A 15,143-nucleotide genomic window follows, 5' to 3' on the forward strand; every position below is an offset into this window, starting at 1 on the left:
CTTAAGAACTGGAGAGGAGCTTAAACTCTTAAACAATTCGAAAAGATAAAGGAGTTGGTGAGCTCTCAATAATAATACCTCTTCCACTACATTATATAAAAACTGCCTTATGCCAAATAATAAACTGTAATTACTAAATAAAAACAAAATCATGTAAATTTTTTAAGACACCAAAATAATTTCTATCTTCCTATAAATTGGAAAACCAAAAAACTAAATGACTAATTCAAACCATGTAACTTCCTGTTGATTTATTATCAGTTATGAAGTACAAGGTAAGAGAAGGAGAATGACATTTTAGTGAAGCTCATAAATTAGTTGGAATTTAGTTACAAATGTAAAATCTCTGCTTTTCAAATAAACATCTCATTATTTAAGATTCTTTCACATGCTTAACGCTTAATGCTTTCGGCAGTTAGCACACAGATACAGAACAAATTTCCTGCCAAGTCAAACAATAGATTTTTTTTCAGTTTGGGCTAATTCAAGTTCAACTGTGATTCAATTACTGTAGTCCAGACCAATAATATTGAGCACTTTCATGTAAGAAAATAACACAAATTAAATGTGTGAAAAACTTCTTTCCAGTGCATTTAACACATCAGTTGGGGGCTTAATCTGCCAGTTTGCATTACACATGTGAATGATGTGTAACTGCACTTAAACTAGTAGCAATGCTGAGTTTCAGACTGAAGCAAAACTTAAATCATGATGAATTTGGAGGCAAGAGATTTACAAGCCAAAATCACATATGAAGGCAAAACTGCACAGCTGGAAATATGAATGTAAGAGTCACATAATCTAATTCCAATTAAAAATAAAATCCTCTAGAAACTGCTGATCCATTTGATAGGCAGGCTCTTCTGTTGAAGTGTCTTCATGACCCTCCTCATTCTCCCTTAATGGTGAATTATCAAAGTATCTGAAGACCGTAAGACATCTATCAAGTCTCAAAAGATATGCATTCTTTTAATCGGCCTTGTCCACACGGATTCTCAGCCAGTGGTTAAATAATAATGATAAATTAAATAATACAAGACAGGACACTTGAGAGGAAAAAAAGGAATCAATCAAAAAAGAAAAGAATTTGGGCACCTGAGTGGCTCAGTCAGTTACACGTCCGACTGCAGCTCAGGTCATAATCTCATGGATCGCGAATTCACGCCCTGCGTCTCTGTGCTAACAGTTCAGAGCCTGGAGCCTGCTTCGGATTCTGTGTCTCCCTCTCTCTCTGACCCTCCCTCACTCATGCTCTCTGTGTGTGTGTGTGTGTGTGTGTGTGTGTGTGTGTCTCACTCTCAAAAATAAACAAACATTTAAAAGAAGAAAAGAAAAAAGAAAAAAATCGATGCCTTTGGCACCTAAACTGAAGCATACATGAGCATTTGGGCCAAAAAACTGGCTTAAAACTCACTGACACTTAAGGAAAAAAAAAAAAGAAAAAAGAAAAAAAAGTGAGGGAAACAAATTGCAGTGGACAATTTTTTATTTTAAGCAGCACAAAACAAACTTATCTGCAAAAAAAATTCTTTCCTAGATTATAATTCAGTAAAATTCTGCCACAGAATTTCCATGAAAAACAGGAATACTACTCAATGGCAAATCCCAGCGATGACAAAGAGCATAGAGTAAAAACTGAAATGCTCTGGTACATATAGTTAGGTTTTTGATGGTCTAGAGATCAATTAAGATACTGGAAATACATTTTTATATTCTCTTCCCCAAATACCTCGAATATTATATATATCTTCCTCAAATTCAAGTGGCATTCATTTTGGCCTGCCAACAAACTATTGTCCTAAATACTTAGACAGTATAATTCTTTGAATTCTTTGAAGATTAATACTAACCATTTACAACTGGTTCCACTAAAGACCTTCATTTTGTGAAATACATACTAAGGCATTTCTCAACTGCAAACCGAAAAAAGGAGGGGGAGGGGGTGCACGCCTGGCTGGCTCAATTGCAAGAGCATGTGACTCTCTGATCTCAGGATCCTGAGTTCAAGCTCTACTTTGGGTGTAGAGATTACTTACTTACTTAAATAAACTTTAAAAAGAGAGAGAGAGAGAGAGAGAGAGAGAGAGAGAGAGAGAGAGACAGAGAGAGGATAATACTTCAGTCATGATTTTTTGTTACTATAGTGTTTTCTGGTTTTGTCCTTCTTAATACTAAGTAGCTCTAAAATTACCTCCACATCAATGAACTGTTTCAACTCCTCCAGGTTAAAAAACAAGTTCCGCAAGTCCACATCCAAGGTAAAAGATATTACCAAAAAAATGTGCCCAAGCAGTATCAGCTACTACAAATCTAAATGAGGGGCGTCTGGGTGGCTCAGTCCAACTTCAGCTCAGGTCATGATCTCACGGTCCATGAGTTTGAGCCCTGCGTCCGGCTCTGTGCTGACAGCTCAGAGCCTGGAGCCTGCTTGGGATTCTGTGTCTCCCTCTCTCTGCATCTCCCCCACTCGCACTCTGTCTCTCTATCAAAAATAAATAAACATTAAAAAATTTTTTAAATCTGAATGAAAGGCAATTTACTTTAATTATATATCCACTTAAAGCCACTGAATTCTCAATAACTGTGTGCTCATTAAAACGCTAATATGTAAAAGGTGGAATCTGACTTATGCATATGGAGCTTATGACATACAAAGAATAGCTTTTAAAAGAGAAGACGCAATAAAAAGAGGGGGCTGCAAACCAAGAAACAGACTCTGAACTACAGAGAACAACCTGATGGTTACCAAAGTGGAGGCAGGTGGGGAAATGGGTGAAAACAGATGATGGAGATGAAGGAGTGCACTTGTAACGAGCGGTGGCTGTCATATCGAAGTGCTGAATCACTAAATTGTACACCTGAAACTAGGATTACACTGTATGTTAACTGGAATTTAAATAAAAACTAAACTACACGACAGTACAAAATAAATTAAAAGAAGAGACACAATTGGACAGTTTAGTACTGTGGTCAACCTTAGCAAAACAAAAGACAGCATGACAGTTCTTCATGCATGAAGAATTAAGCTCTTAGAAAGTAAAGACTTCTGTTAATTACAGATCTAACCAACAAAGTTTTTTAAATGGTATCAAAGCTCTAAAATTAATATAATATATAATACGTTAACACATCTAAGCAATTTCCAAAAGTCAGATTCATATGATAAAACTAAAGCAGGAGTTTTAATTAAGATGATCCATTAGCCGACAAATGGCTGGCTTAATTATTCAAGCACAAGTTATTTCTCTATACCCAGTATCAGACCAATTTCAGGAACACATTAAACACTTAAAATTGTAATGGTCACTAGTTTATTTCAAAATAGAAAACTGAACCAAGCATATCTTGATGATCTGGGAGCACATTCTATCAAAATCATTCGACTCTTGACAAAAGTACTGTGAAACCAAAAACAAACAGGGAAGTCCCAGAAACAGTGTTTAAGCACTGCTGAAACACTTATCTCACTTTGTTAATGACAAAGGGCCCTTAAAGACAAAGTCTGACGGTTACATATTTCATATAATAAGAATAGCTAACATTATTAGGCACTTACTATGCCAAGTATTGTTCTGTGCACATTAATTTATTTACAACAAACCTACAAGGAAAGTTCCATTATTTTGCCCCATTTCAGGGAGGAAAACTAAGGCAGAGAAAAGGAAAAAAAACAAAACAAAAAACCCTGAGGATGCAATTCAAACCTAAATATTCTACTATAGAATCCATATTCTTAGCCACAATACCATGCTAATTTAAATAAAGTATTGATTCTAAAGCTGAAGAGACTTAAGCAAACATTATGTCAACATAAGGGAAACAAAGGCATCAGGTATCACAGTTGATACATTAACAGAGAAGACTCCAGGTCAACTGATAAAGAAGGTGAGCTTGCCCATGGAACTCTCACTTCTATATTCTAACCTACTCTGCCTCACTTAGTGGCATTCTCCCTCCTTCCTTCACAGGCATCAAGTGTCTTCAGCATCACTGAAAACAGTAGAAGACAAATGAATCTCAATCACAATATACCTTAATAAATCAGTGACCAAAAATAGTTTAGACTTCTGGAATTACTACTATTTTATCACAGGAATAGATTCCTTAAGCTCAAAGAAAAGTGTTCTAAAAATAAACTTTAATATACTCTCCAGGAAACCAAACAAGTACTATGGAAGAAAACATGGTCTTCCAGGTATCTTAGTCAAATAGAATGAGTGGGAGAGCAGTATAAGATGTTAATTACAGAGGCACCTGGGTGGATCAGTTGGTTAAGGGTCGGATTTTGGGTGAGATCATGATCTCACTGCTCTACAGTTCGAGTCCTGCATCAGGCTCTGTGCTGACACCTCAGAGCCTGGAGCCTGCTTCAGATTTGGTCTCCATCTCTCTGCCCCTCCCCTGCTCACACTCTGTCTCTGTCTCGGTCTCAAATATAAAATAAAACATTAAAAAAAATTTTTTAATAAAAAATTTTAAAAAAGATGTTAATTACAGAATCTAAGTGGGTAAGTATATGTAAAATTGGAGCAATTCTTTCAAAACAAAAATGATACCAGTATCATTTCTCTGCTCTAAACCCTCCGATGGCTTATCTCAGAATAAAATCCAAAATCCTTACTATTTCCTACGAGGGTCTACATGAACTGGTCCCCCTACCTTCCTCACCTCGAATCATACCGGCCTCCTTTAGCTGCCTCAAACGTGTGCCGATGGTACAAACTTCAGAGATCTTGCACTTACTGTTCCCTCTAAGACACTCTACCCACAGGTACGCTGACCCCACAAGCTCCGCTTCCTTCATCTCTCTGTTCAAATTTCCCCTTGAAGACTTCCGCTATCACCCTAAGTAACAGTTCTCTCCAACTTCTTGGTATCCTGCATTATCTTTCCACATAACACTTATTGCCATAGGACTTAACATATTTGGTACTACCTTTCTACCCCTGCTACAATACAGGTTTTGTGAGAAAGGGGCTTGTTTTTACTCACTGCTTTATCCTGGGCTCCTAACACAATGCCTGACACATAGCTGGTATTCAATAAGTGTCTGTTGAATAAATCAACAAATAAGCAAATTCCTTAACCCCACCCTATGTGTAAGGCCATCCTGGCTTCCTAGCAATAATAGGATAATGGCTTGTTTTGAGGACTCTCAGATTCAAATAGCAACTATCTCACAAACCATGTGCCATAAAACTGGCTTCTTACACTGTACTATAAAGCACTAGTTGATGAAATTACCCATACAACACACTAAAACCAGAAATTAAGTACAGGTGAAGAAAGACCTATTAAAGACATATATTAAAAAGAGAAGTCTTACACATTACAAACACTCCACTAGATCTGCCAATAAAAATAAAAACTTTTCTTCCTACAGTTAAAAGGCACTTATGAAAATACACTAAAAGTCTGAACACTGTCAATCTTGTAACTTTGCTTAGGTCATGACGAAGGTCAGATCCAAATCTGCAACCCACATCCAACAACCATCCAGAGTCTTTGGCATTTATTTCAATATAATTTTCATGCTCTACCTATCTGTCTGCATGTCTATCCCCATCCTGTTTTCCCTTTGCTTTGATTTCTTTATCTAGTTTTTTTCACCTAGTGTTATCTCAATTCTTTTTGTAAACCACTTTGAATCCTTCTTGGAATAAAGTTTAGCACAGATTGATAAAACTCTAAAGATTACCAAGAGACTTCTATTTCTACTTAAGATATAGAAAGCTGCAAAGAATATAGCACCCACTCTAAAAGAAAAGGCCAGATAATCTAAAACTCCACAATTTTACTTGAGCCCTTCAGAGACTGCTAAAGTTGCAAGGCAACCAAATAAAATGAATTCCAAAGAGAGGCAAGGCCCTCCAAATAAAGGACAGAACACACGGCAGACCATGAGAAAAAGAAGTAATTACAATACCTGAAATAAATTCCTAAAAGTTAAGTGTAGACAAGCATACACTTTCCCAACTGGGTGTCCTGGATACAATGGGAGTCTACACTCACTTGCAAGCTCTTTTCTATAGGCCTCCACTAGATACTCATGAGAAAGACTAGATTCATGGCAAAAAACAGAGTCCCACTCAATGGCACAGTACAGGAAACGACCAGCCATCACTGAGAACAGACACAGAGCCCCACATGCTTCCCCAGATCCTTTTCTATGAAGCAAAACCCTTAGGCCACTGGAGAAGAAGCAACAAACATTCACACTGCCACGACACTGGCAACATCTACTGTTGCCAGGATAAGAAGATAAGCAAATCCCTCTACTCCTGTGGGAAAGGGTAAGAAATCATTTTGGGGGGGGCTTGGGTAGCTCAGTTGGTTAAGCGTCTAACTTCCACTCAGGTCATGATCTCACAGTTCGTGGGTTCGAGCCCCGCGTCAGGCTCTGTGCTGACAGCTCAGAGCCTGCAGGCTGCTTCAGATTCTGTGTCTCCCTCTCTCTCTCAAAAAAATAAACAAACATTAAAAAAACTTTTTTTTGAAAGAAAGAAAGAAACAAAGAAAGAAAGAAAGAACGAAAGAAAAAGGAAGGAAGGAAGGAAGGAAGGAGGGAAAGGAAGGGAAGGGAAGGGAAGGGAAGGGAAGGGAAGGGAAGGGAAGGGAAGGGAAGGGAGGAATCATTTTGGGTCTAGGATCCAACACTGATACATCAAGCAGAAGTCTTCTAATGCTCAGGGAGGAACAGAAAAGCCCATTTAAGAACAATCACAAATACAAGCCAAACACTGTTACAGGAAAAAGGAAAGGGAACAATGATAAAGCCTCACCTCTCAGGCCAATAAAAATAAAAACTTTTCTTCCTACAGTTAAAAGGCACTTATGAAAATACGCTAAAAGTCTGAACACTGTCAATCTTGTAACTTTGTTTTGGTCATGACAAAGCTCAGATCCAAATCTGCAACCCACATCCAACAACCATCCAGAGTATTTGGCATTTATTTCAATATAATGTTGAAGGGTCTTCTTAAGACTGAGGCTGGGGGCACCTGGGTGGCTCAGTTGGTTAAGCATCCGACTCTTGATTTCAGCTCACGTCATGATCTCATGGTTCATGAGTTCGAGCCCCGCATCAGGCTCTGTGCTGACTGAAGAGACTGCTTGGGATTCTCTCTGTCTCCCTCTTTCTGCCCCTCTCCCACTCACATGCTCGCACACTCTCTCTCAAAAATAAACTTAAAAAAAAAAAAAAAGATTGGAGCTGGACCAGGATAACTACCTCCACCACAATCCTGACACCAAATAGCAAGCAACAGCATTCTACCACCAGGTAACATTAGCCAACACAAGACTTTGAAAGCTGTGCTACACTGAAGATAATGATAACAACAATAAAACCCCAGACTAGCTCAACTCATGTTAAGTTTGACTCAATACCCCACTACAACGGCCCAACAGAAGAGATTTACCCATTTAAAAGAATAAATATGTATTTCTACTGTATTATACACAATGCCCAACACTTAAATAAAAATCATGAGATACACAAAATCACCCACAGTGAAGAGAAAAAACAATCAATACAAGTAGACTCAGGGATCACTCATATACTGGAACTATCAGACAGGGTTCTTTTTAAATTATGATTATTACTGTGTTACAAGATTTAGTGAAAATGATGGATAACATATATGAACAAAGAGATAATTTCAGGAAAGAGATGGGAGAATATTTCTAAAAGTCAAATGGAAATACTAGAAATAAAATACACAATGTCAGAAATAAAGAGTTCTTTCAACAGACTCAATAGTAGACTGGACTCAGTTAATGAAAGAATGAATGAACATGAAGATACATGAAGACACATCAATAAAAATTATCCAAACTAAAAAAGAGAGAACCAAAAAAGCATCCACTGTTGAGGGACACTGTCAAATGGTCTAAAATACATACAAAATGAAGTCCCAAAGGAGAAAAGAGAAAGACTAGGGCAGAAGAAATATTTGGAGATAATGGTCAAGAATTTTCCAGAAATAATCAAAGATATCAAATCACATATTCGAGAAACTTAGAGAAATCCCAAATAGAATAAATACAAAACCAATCAACAAACAGATGCCTAGCCACATCAAACTCAAATACCTTGAAGGCAACTGAAGAAGTAGGAGGTTGGAGGGGGAAGGGTGAATATTACATAACTACTCAAGAACAAAAATAAAAATTACATCAGATTTTGCCCAAAATTAGGCAAACCAGGAGACAATGGCTTTTTTTCAGTATTTCAAAGTAGTAGAAGAAAAAAAAAGGTAAACACAGAACTCTATATGCAGAGAAAGGATTTTTCATAATGAAGGCAACCTTAAAATCACTATCAATATAAACAGTACTCTCCCTGCCAAACTAAAGATAAATACTGCTATTTACTTGAAATCCACAAACATGGTAAAAAGTGACTTTGCCCTCAAAATAAAGTTGAAAAACAGAGGTTATTTTTCATAACATCCAAACATTTTCCTTACCATTCAAATGAAAGTTTATCATCTGCTAAACATCCCACTAAAAACCCTTCCTGCTAATGCTTCATACCTCTCATCCAATCTATGGCTTGGAATACTATGGAGGAACTGAAGCAATTAAAAGAGAATGAAATAAACTTTGGGAAGTTTGCTGAATCCAAAAAACTATTCTTTATAGGGCGCCTGGGTGGCTCAGTTGTTTGGGTGTCCTACTCTTGGGTTTTGGCTCAAGTCATGATCTCATGGTGGTGGGACTGAGCCCCACATTGGGCTCTGCACCGACGGCATAGAGACTGCTTGGGATTTTCTCTCTCCCTCTCTCTACCCCTTCCTTGCTTGTGCTCTCATGCACGTGCTCACTCTCTCTCTCAATATAAATAAACTTTATATAAACAAAACAACGGGCGCCTGGATGGCTCAGTCAGTTAAGCATCACTTCAGCTCAGGTCATGATCTCACCGTTCGTGAGTTCAAGCCCCATATCAGGCTTTGAGCTGACAGCTCAGAGCCTGGAGCCTGCTTCAGATTCTGTGTCTCCCTCTCTCTCTGCCCCTCCCCTGCTCATGCTCTGTCTCTCTCTCTCTCTCTCTTAAAAATAAACATTTTTAGGGGTGCCTGGGCGGCTCGGTTGGTTAAGCGTCCAACTTCAGCTCAGGTCATGATCTCACAGTCCGTGAGTTTGAGCCCCACGTCGGGCTCTGTGCTGACCGCTCAGAGCCTGGAGTCTGTTTCAGATTCTGTGTCTCCCTCTCTCTCTGACCCTGCCCTGTTCATGCTCTGTCTCAAAAATAAATGTTAAAAAAAAAAAAAGTTTTTTTAAACAAACATTTAAAAAAAATTTTTTTTAATTAAAAAAAAAAACTCAAAGGCAACTGGCTAGCTCATCTGTAGCACATGCCACTCTTGATCTCGGCGTTGTGAGTTTAAGCCTCATGTTGGGCACATAGTTTACTTTAAAAAAAAAAAACAAAAGGGAACATTGTCTAGCTTACATACTCCACTCATAACCATCTTCTCTGATGGTCAAAAAAGAGGCTAAGAACAGACTGAGCTTTCAGGCGCTTTTTAAACCTAAAAACCACAAGTACTAAGTTTTGAAAAATATCTGACATGCTAATTATAAAGCACTCAAGATGGTTCAAGATACTTTATATACTCTAGTCCTCACCATTATTCTAGTAACAAAAGCACCACTATTCCCATTATGGATAAGGAAGTAGAACTATCAGAATTTAGGGGCACCTGGGTGGCTCAATCAGTTAAGCTTCCAACTCTTGATTTCAGCTCAGGTCACGATCTCACGTTTCGTGGGTTCAAGCCCCACATCAAAGCTCTGAACTGACAATGCGAAACTTGCTTGGGATTCTCTCTCTTTCCCCCTCTCTGTGCCTCCCATGCACTCTCTCTCTCTCCAAATAAATAAATCAACTTTAAAAATAACAAATATCAGAATTTAGATCCTTAAAGATTATTGTCATCATATGCATTATCCCCAGTCCTTGAAATGTATTCCTTGATTTCCACTGTATATGTCACTTGATTCTTGATTCTTCTTCACTTGATTCTTCTGTTTATGCCAATCAACAGTGAAGAGATCATATTTAATAAAACCTCATGTAAGAATTTTACCTCACTGAGCAAAATAATTTAAAATGATCTGACCCTTGGAGTGCCTAGATGGTTTAGTCAGTTAAGCAACCCACTCTTGATTTTAGCTCAGGTAATGATCATCACGTGTTGTAGATTCGAGCCCCGCATCAGGCTTTGTGCTGACAGTGTGGAGCCTGCTTGGGATTCTCTCTCTCCCCTCTCTCTAACCCTACCCTGCTTGTTCTCTCCCTCAAAATAAGTAAATAAACTTAAAAAAATCCTTTTAATAAAATTAAATGGTTTTGTCCTTACTCTTTAGGAGATAAAAATCTTATGAGTTCAAAATACTGGCTAACAATACTTAGATAAGCTCTTTAAAATGAAATGGTCCTATTTCTCAAAATGAGACTTAAGAACTCTATCCAAAAACACAAAGTTGGAAGTTTAGAAAATACTTCACACGCTCAAAACATACGCACACAACACTTGTGATTTGAGAATTTTTTTTTTGCACTGTAAGTGAAACTAAAAAGATACAGAAAACTGAAATATAAATATATAGCAAATGTATAAAGAAATACATTGGACTAATAAATCCCAAATTCAGGATAACAATTACCTCTGATGAATGAGAGGAACAAGTAATCAAGGAGGGTGTATGCTGAGGGCTTTAATTATATTGGTAACATTTTGTTTGTGATGCTGGCTGGTGGATACACGGTTTTGCTGTATTACAGTGTATTTTTGTATATCTGCAGTATTTGAAAATAGCTTTTTCTTAAGTTTTCAAACTAGATGTACCCCTCTGCATCTCCATGAACACAAATGTGTATTTTATATAAAAGATCATCAATGACAGTATTACTATGGATTCTAGAAGGAGAAATATATCCAACCACACACACTACACTTACGCACCAACTCCATTCATGACAAGTAAACGTCTTTTGTATCAGAAGACAGTTTACATAGCCCATTTTCATCATCTATACAATGAGATCAATACCACCTACCTATCCATGGCAGTATTATGAAAATTAAATGGGACAAAAAATATATAGGTCACCTGTAATATGTTCATCAAATGTTAGTTATTAATGGCAGAAAATTTTTAAAGGCAAAAAACACGACACTATACGTCAGTATTTACTAGCTGTAGAATCTTTACATGTAGACTTACTCCTGATAGTGTATACGTTATCTTCCACTCCCGATTTGTGGAATAACCTTGGAAATGGATACATGTTTAACTAATATGAGTGACATAACACAGCCAACCCCCAGAAATGCAATAAATAAACATTTATTTAGGGGCGCCTGGGTGGCTCAGTCGGTTAAGCGTCCGACTTCAGCTCAGGTCACGATCTCGCGGTCCGTGAGTTCGAGCCCCGCGTCGGGCTCTGGGCTGATGGCTCAGAGCCTGGAGCCTGTTTCTGATTCTGTGTCTCCCTCTCTCTCTGCCCCTCCCCCGTTCATGCTCTGTCTCTCTCTGTCCCAAAAATAAATAAAAACGTTGAAAAAAAAAATTAAAAAAAAAAAAAACCAAACATTTATTTATTAGTGTCTACTTTATGCCTAGCACTGACCTAGGGAAATATAAACCAAAAACATAGTTCCTACCTTAAGCAGTTGGTTTAGTGAAGAAAACAGATAAAAAATAAATCTATCCATAGCTGCTAGTACAGCAACCAACCCGGATGGGGAAAGGTGTAAAGCACCCCCTATTGATTGGTATTCCTGCCACCTAGCTCCTTGTCTTCATCCCTTCCCCCGCCCTCAGCCCTGCTAGTCTTGGTCCTCTCTGAAAGCAGACAGTGAAGTGGGATTTATTCTACAGGCACACAACAGAACTGCACTGTTCACTAGGCCACATGGAGCTACTGAGCATTTGAAATACGGCTACTACAAGGTAAGATATATGTCAAATATACACTGGAGTGGAATGTAAGTACAATGTCAAATGTACACTGGAGTGGAAAAACTTAGTATAAAGAATGAAAAGTACAGTATATATCACTAATAATTTTTACCAAATGAGCACATCTTAAAATGATAGTATTTTGTATATATTGGGTTAAGTATGTTATTAAAATTGATTTCACCTGTTTCTCTTCTTTTCTCTTTTTATTTTAACATGGCTACTAGGAAACCTGAAACTACATTGGTGGTTCACATATTTCTACTGAACAAATGATCTATTAAAAAAAAAAAAAAAAAAAAGAATACCTAATGCACTTCAAAAGTACTGGGTTAAGTATTAGTTGAATCTGAATCTAAAGAAAAGATCTATGCTGTCAGAATTCTAACTACCTGGAGTATGTGTTTATGACTGACAATGAAATTCACTAACCCAACAAATTTAAATCACTCCATGTTTCTAGATTGATATGCAGTAAAATCGTTCCTCCTCCTATTACAATGAATCACACCAGAAACAGCCCAGTGTGCCAATGTAACACAGTTCATCAAAACCATACCACAACATCAAAATCCAAGCTCTTTTTACAAGAATGACAAAGAAATAAACTTCAAAACATCCTAAAAACAAGACAGTTACTGATGAATGCAACTTATTTATTTATTTATTTATTTAGTAATTAAGTAAGCCCCAATGTGAGGCTTGAACTCACACCCCCAAGATCAAGAGTCAGCATGCTCTGCTGACAGAGCCAGCCAGGCACCCCATGAATACAACCCATTTAACTTACCTATAAATAAGTGCATAGTTATAGACTCTGTCCCCTGAGGCTAAAAGTCAAAGCTCTTACTCTTCAATACCTAGAGAGAAGCCATGACAATAATTCATTAGGTACATGACTCACAGTGACCTGAGTTCCTACAGAGTAAAGTGAAGGAAAATGAGGACCCGAGTAAGAGCGAAAAGAGAGAATCCTTAATGCTCTCCTTCCCCAAGCCAAGATTTACATGGCTGAGAAGGTTCTGAATAGGTCAAACAAAAGGGACTATAAATGGACCTTGACATCCAGGAGTCCTAAGAAGTGACTTCTAGGCATTCCATCCTGTCTGTTAAGAACCTAGATAATAATGATCAGTCCTAAAGAAGCTGTAAGAGTTGTTACTCTATTCAGCATTCATATTCTTACGTTAAAGTCCCAAAGCCCTGGAAATTTGACCTCAAGGACCTCTGCAATATATATGGCCAAGAATCAAAAACCCAAGGCAGTCTCCTTGCCAGAACTTCATTAACACAAAAATATTATCTGACAATAAGGCATGGCCTGAGAAACTGCCCCAAACTGCATACACTTAAAGTAACTTTAGCCAAACTGCAGCCTTTAATGATTTACAGTTCTGTAGTACAGATTTGCACCAAAGAAATAAAGTTAATCTCATCACAAATGAATGCCTATTAATTCTTTTTTTTTTTTTTTTTTAATTTTTTTTCAACGTTTATTTATTTTTGGGACAGAGAGAGACAGAGCATGAGCGGGGGAGGGGCAGAGAGAGAGGGAGACACAGAATGGGAAACAGGCTCCAGGCTCTGAGCCATCAGCCCAGAGCCTGATGCGGGACTCGAACTCACGGACCGCGAGATCGTGACCTGGCTGAAGTCGAACGCTTAACCGACTGCGCCACCCAGGCGCCCCGAATGCCTATTAATTCTATACAAGGTCCAGGGCTAAAGCACAAAAATACTAGTGCTGACACCAAACACTTAAAAATAATAACGGCCGGCTGAGTGGTTCCATAGACCTTGATAACTGTAACAGAACAAGGACTGACTTGAGCTCAGTACTTGTGCACAATACAAGGGGATATTTGACACCAGGCTTCTTTTTTTTAATGTTTATTAATTTACTTTGAGAGACAGATAGTGAGTGAGCAGGGAAGGGACAGAAAGAGGGAGACAGAATCCCAAGGCGGCTCCATACGAAGAGTGGAGACCGACACGGGGCTTGAACTCATGACCTGAGAGAGATCAAGACCTGAGCTGAGATCAAGAGTCAGATAGTTAACCAACTGCCACCCAGGTGCCCTGACACCAGACTTCTGACATAAGAACACCCCCAATGTGACCCACCCTAAGCCTGGGTTAGGTAAAAATTGGTATCTAAGCTCCTATATAACCCTGTGCCTTTCTTTAATACAGCAACTATTATACTGTATTGCATCTACCTCTTCAATTGTCTGTCTCTCTCACCGTAACTCTGGCACCTAACATAATGTTAGGCATATCACTGAGTGCTCAAAACAACATTTGCTGGTTGAATGGATAATCTGGAGCTACGCAGTCCAACAGGGCAGCACCCAGTTACTTGCAGCTATTTACATACAAATTTAATTAAAATTAAATAAAGTTTTAAAATGTAGTCCCTCAACTACACTCCTCACATTTCAAGTGCTTGTTGCAACATATGGCTACTGGCAGCCACACTGGACACTGCAGACACAGAATGTTTTCATCATCACAAAAAGTTCTTTTAGACACTGCTGGTCTGAAGTGTCCCTGGATTCTGGAGGTACCTGAACAGCCTACCAATTCATACTTTCTCCTTTTTTTAAAACACTTTTTGTTAATATTTCTTTCTTTGAGAGAAACAGTGTACGAGCAGGGGAGGGACAGAGAGAGAGAGAGAGAGAGAGAGAGAGAGAGAGAGAGACAGAGGATCCCAAGCAGGCTCCACGTGACTCAGGCCTCCAACTCATAAACATGAGTTCACGACCTGAGATGAAACCAAGAATCAGATACGTAACCGACTGAACCACCCAGGTGACCCTTCATACTTTCTCCTAATGGGACTATTATTCTGAGAGAGAAAAGGTGGGAAGAAAAATGTTTAAAATGTGCGCCAATCCCAATAAGCAAGGCAATAAAAGGAAAGGAGTGCTGCAAGACTATCAATTGTATTTCAAACTTTTCTAGGAATTCTTAATTGCTAAGGTTTATTTGGTTATCGACACCCTTCCCCCATGTATTTCACTGCTCTGCCTAAGAGAAAGCCCTTAACGGGGTGCCTGGGCGGCTCAGTGGGTTGAGCATCCAACTCTTAATTTCAGGTCAGGTCATGATGTCGTGGTTCATGGGAATGAGCCCTGCACTTGGGATTCTCTCTCCCTCTTTCT

General features: G+C 38.5%; 1 protein-coding gene across 41 annotated transcripts in view; it reads right to left on the bottom strand.

Annotated features, from left to right (window-relative positions):
- Positions 1-15,143, bottom strand: part of EIF4G3 (eukaryotic translation initiation factor 4 gamma 3) — a 315,357-nt gene that overhangs the window by 266,472 nt on the left and 33,742 nt on the right. The gene's annotated exons all lie outside the window — the stretch shown is intronic.

Source organism: Prionailurus bengalensis, chromosome C1 (assembly GCF_016509475.1).
Source record: "Prionailurus bengalensis isolate Pbe53 chromosome C1, Fcat_Pben_1.1_paternal_pri, whole genome shotgun sequence".
In the NCBI taxonomy this organism is placed as follows: domain Eukaryota; kingdom Metazoa; phylum Chordata; class Mammalia; order Carnivora; family Felidae; genus Prionailurus; species Prionailurus bengalensis.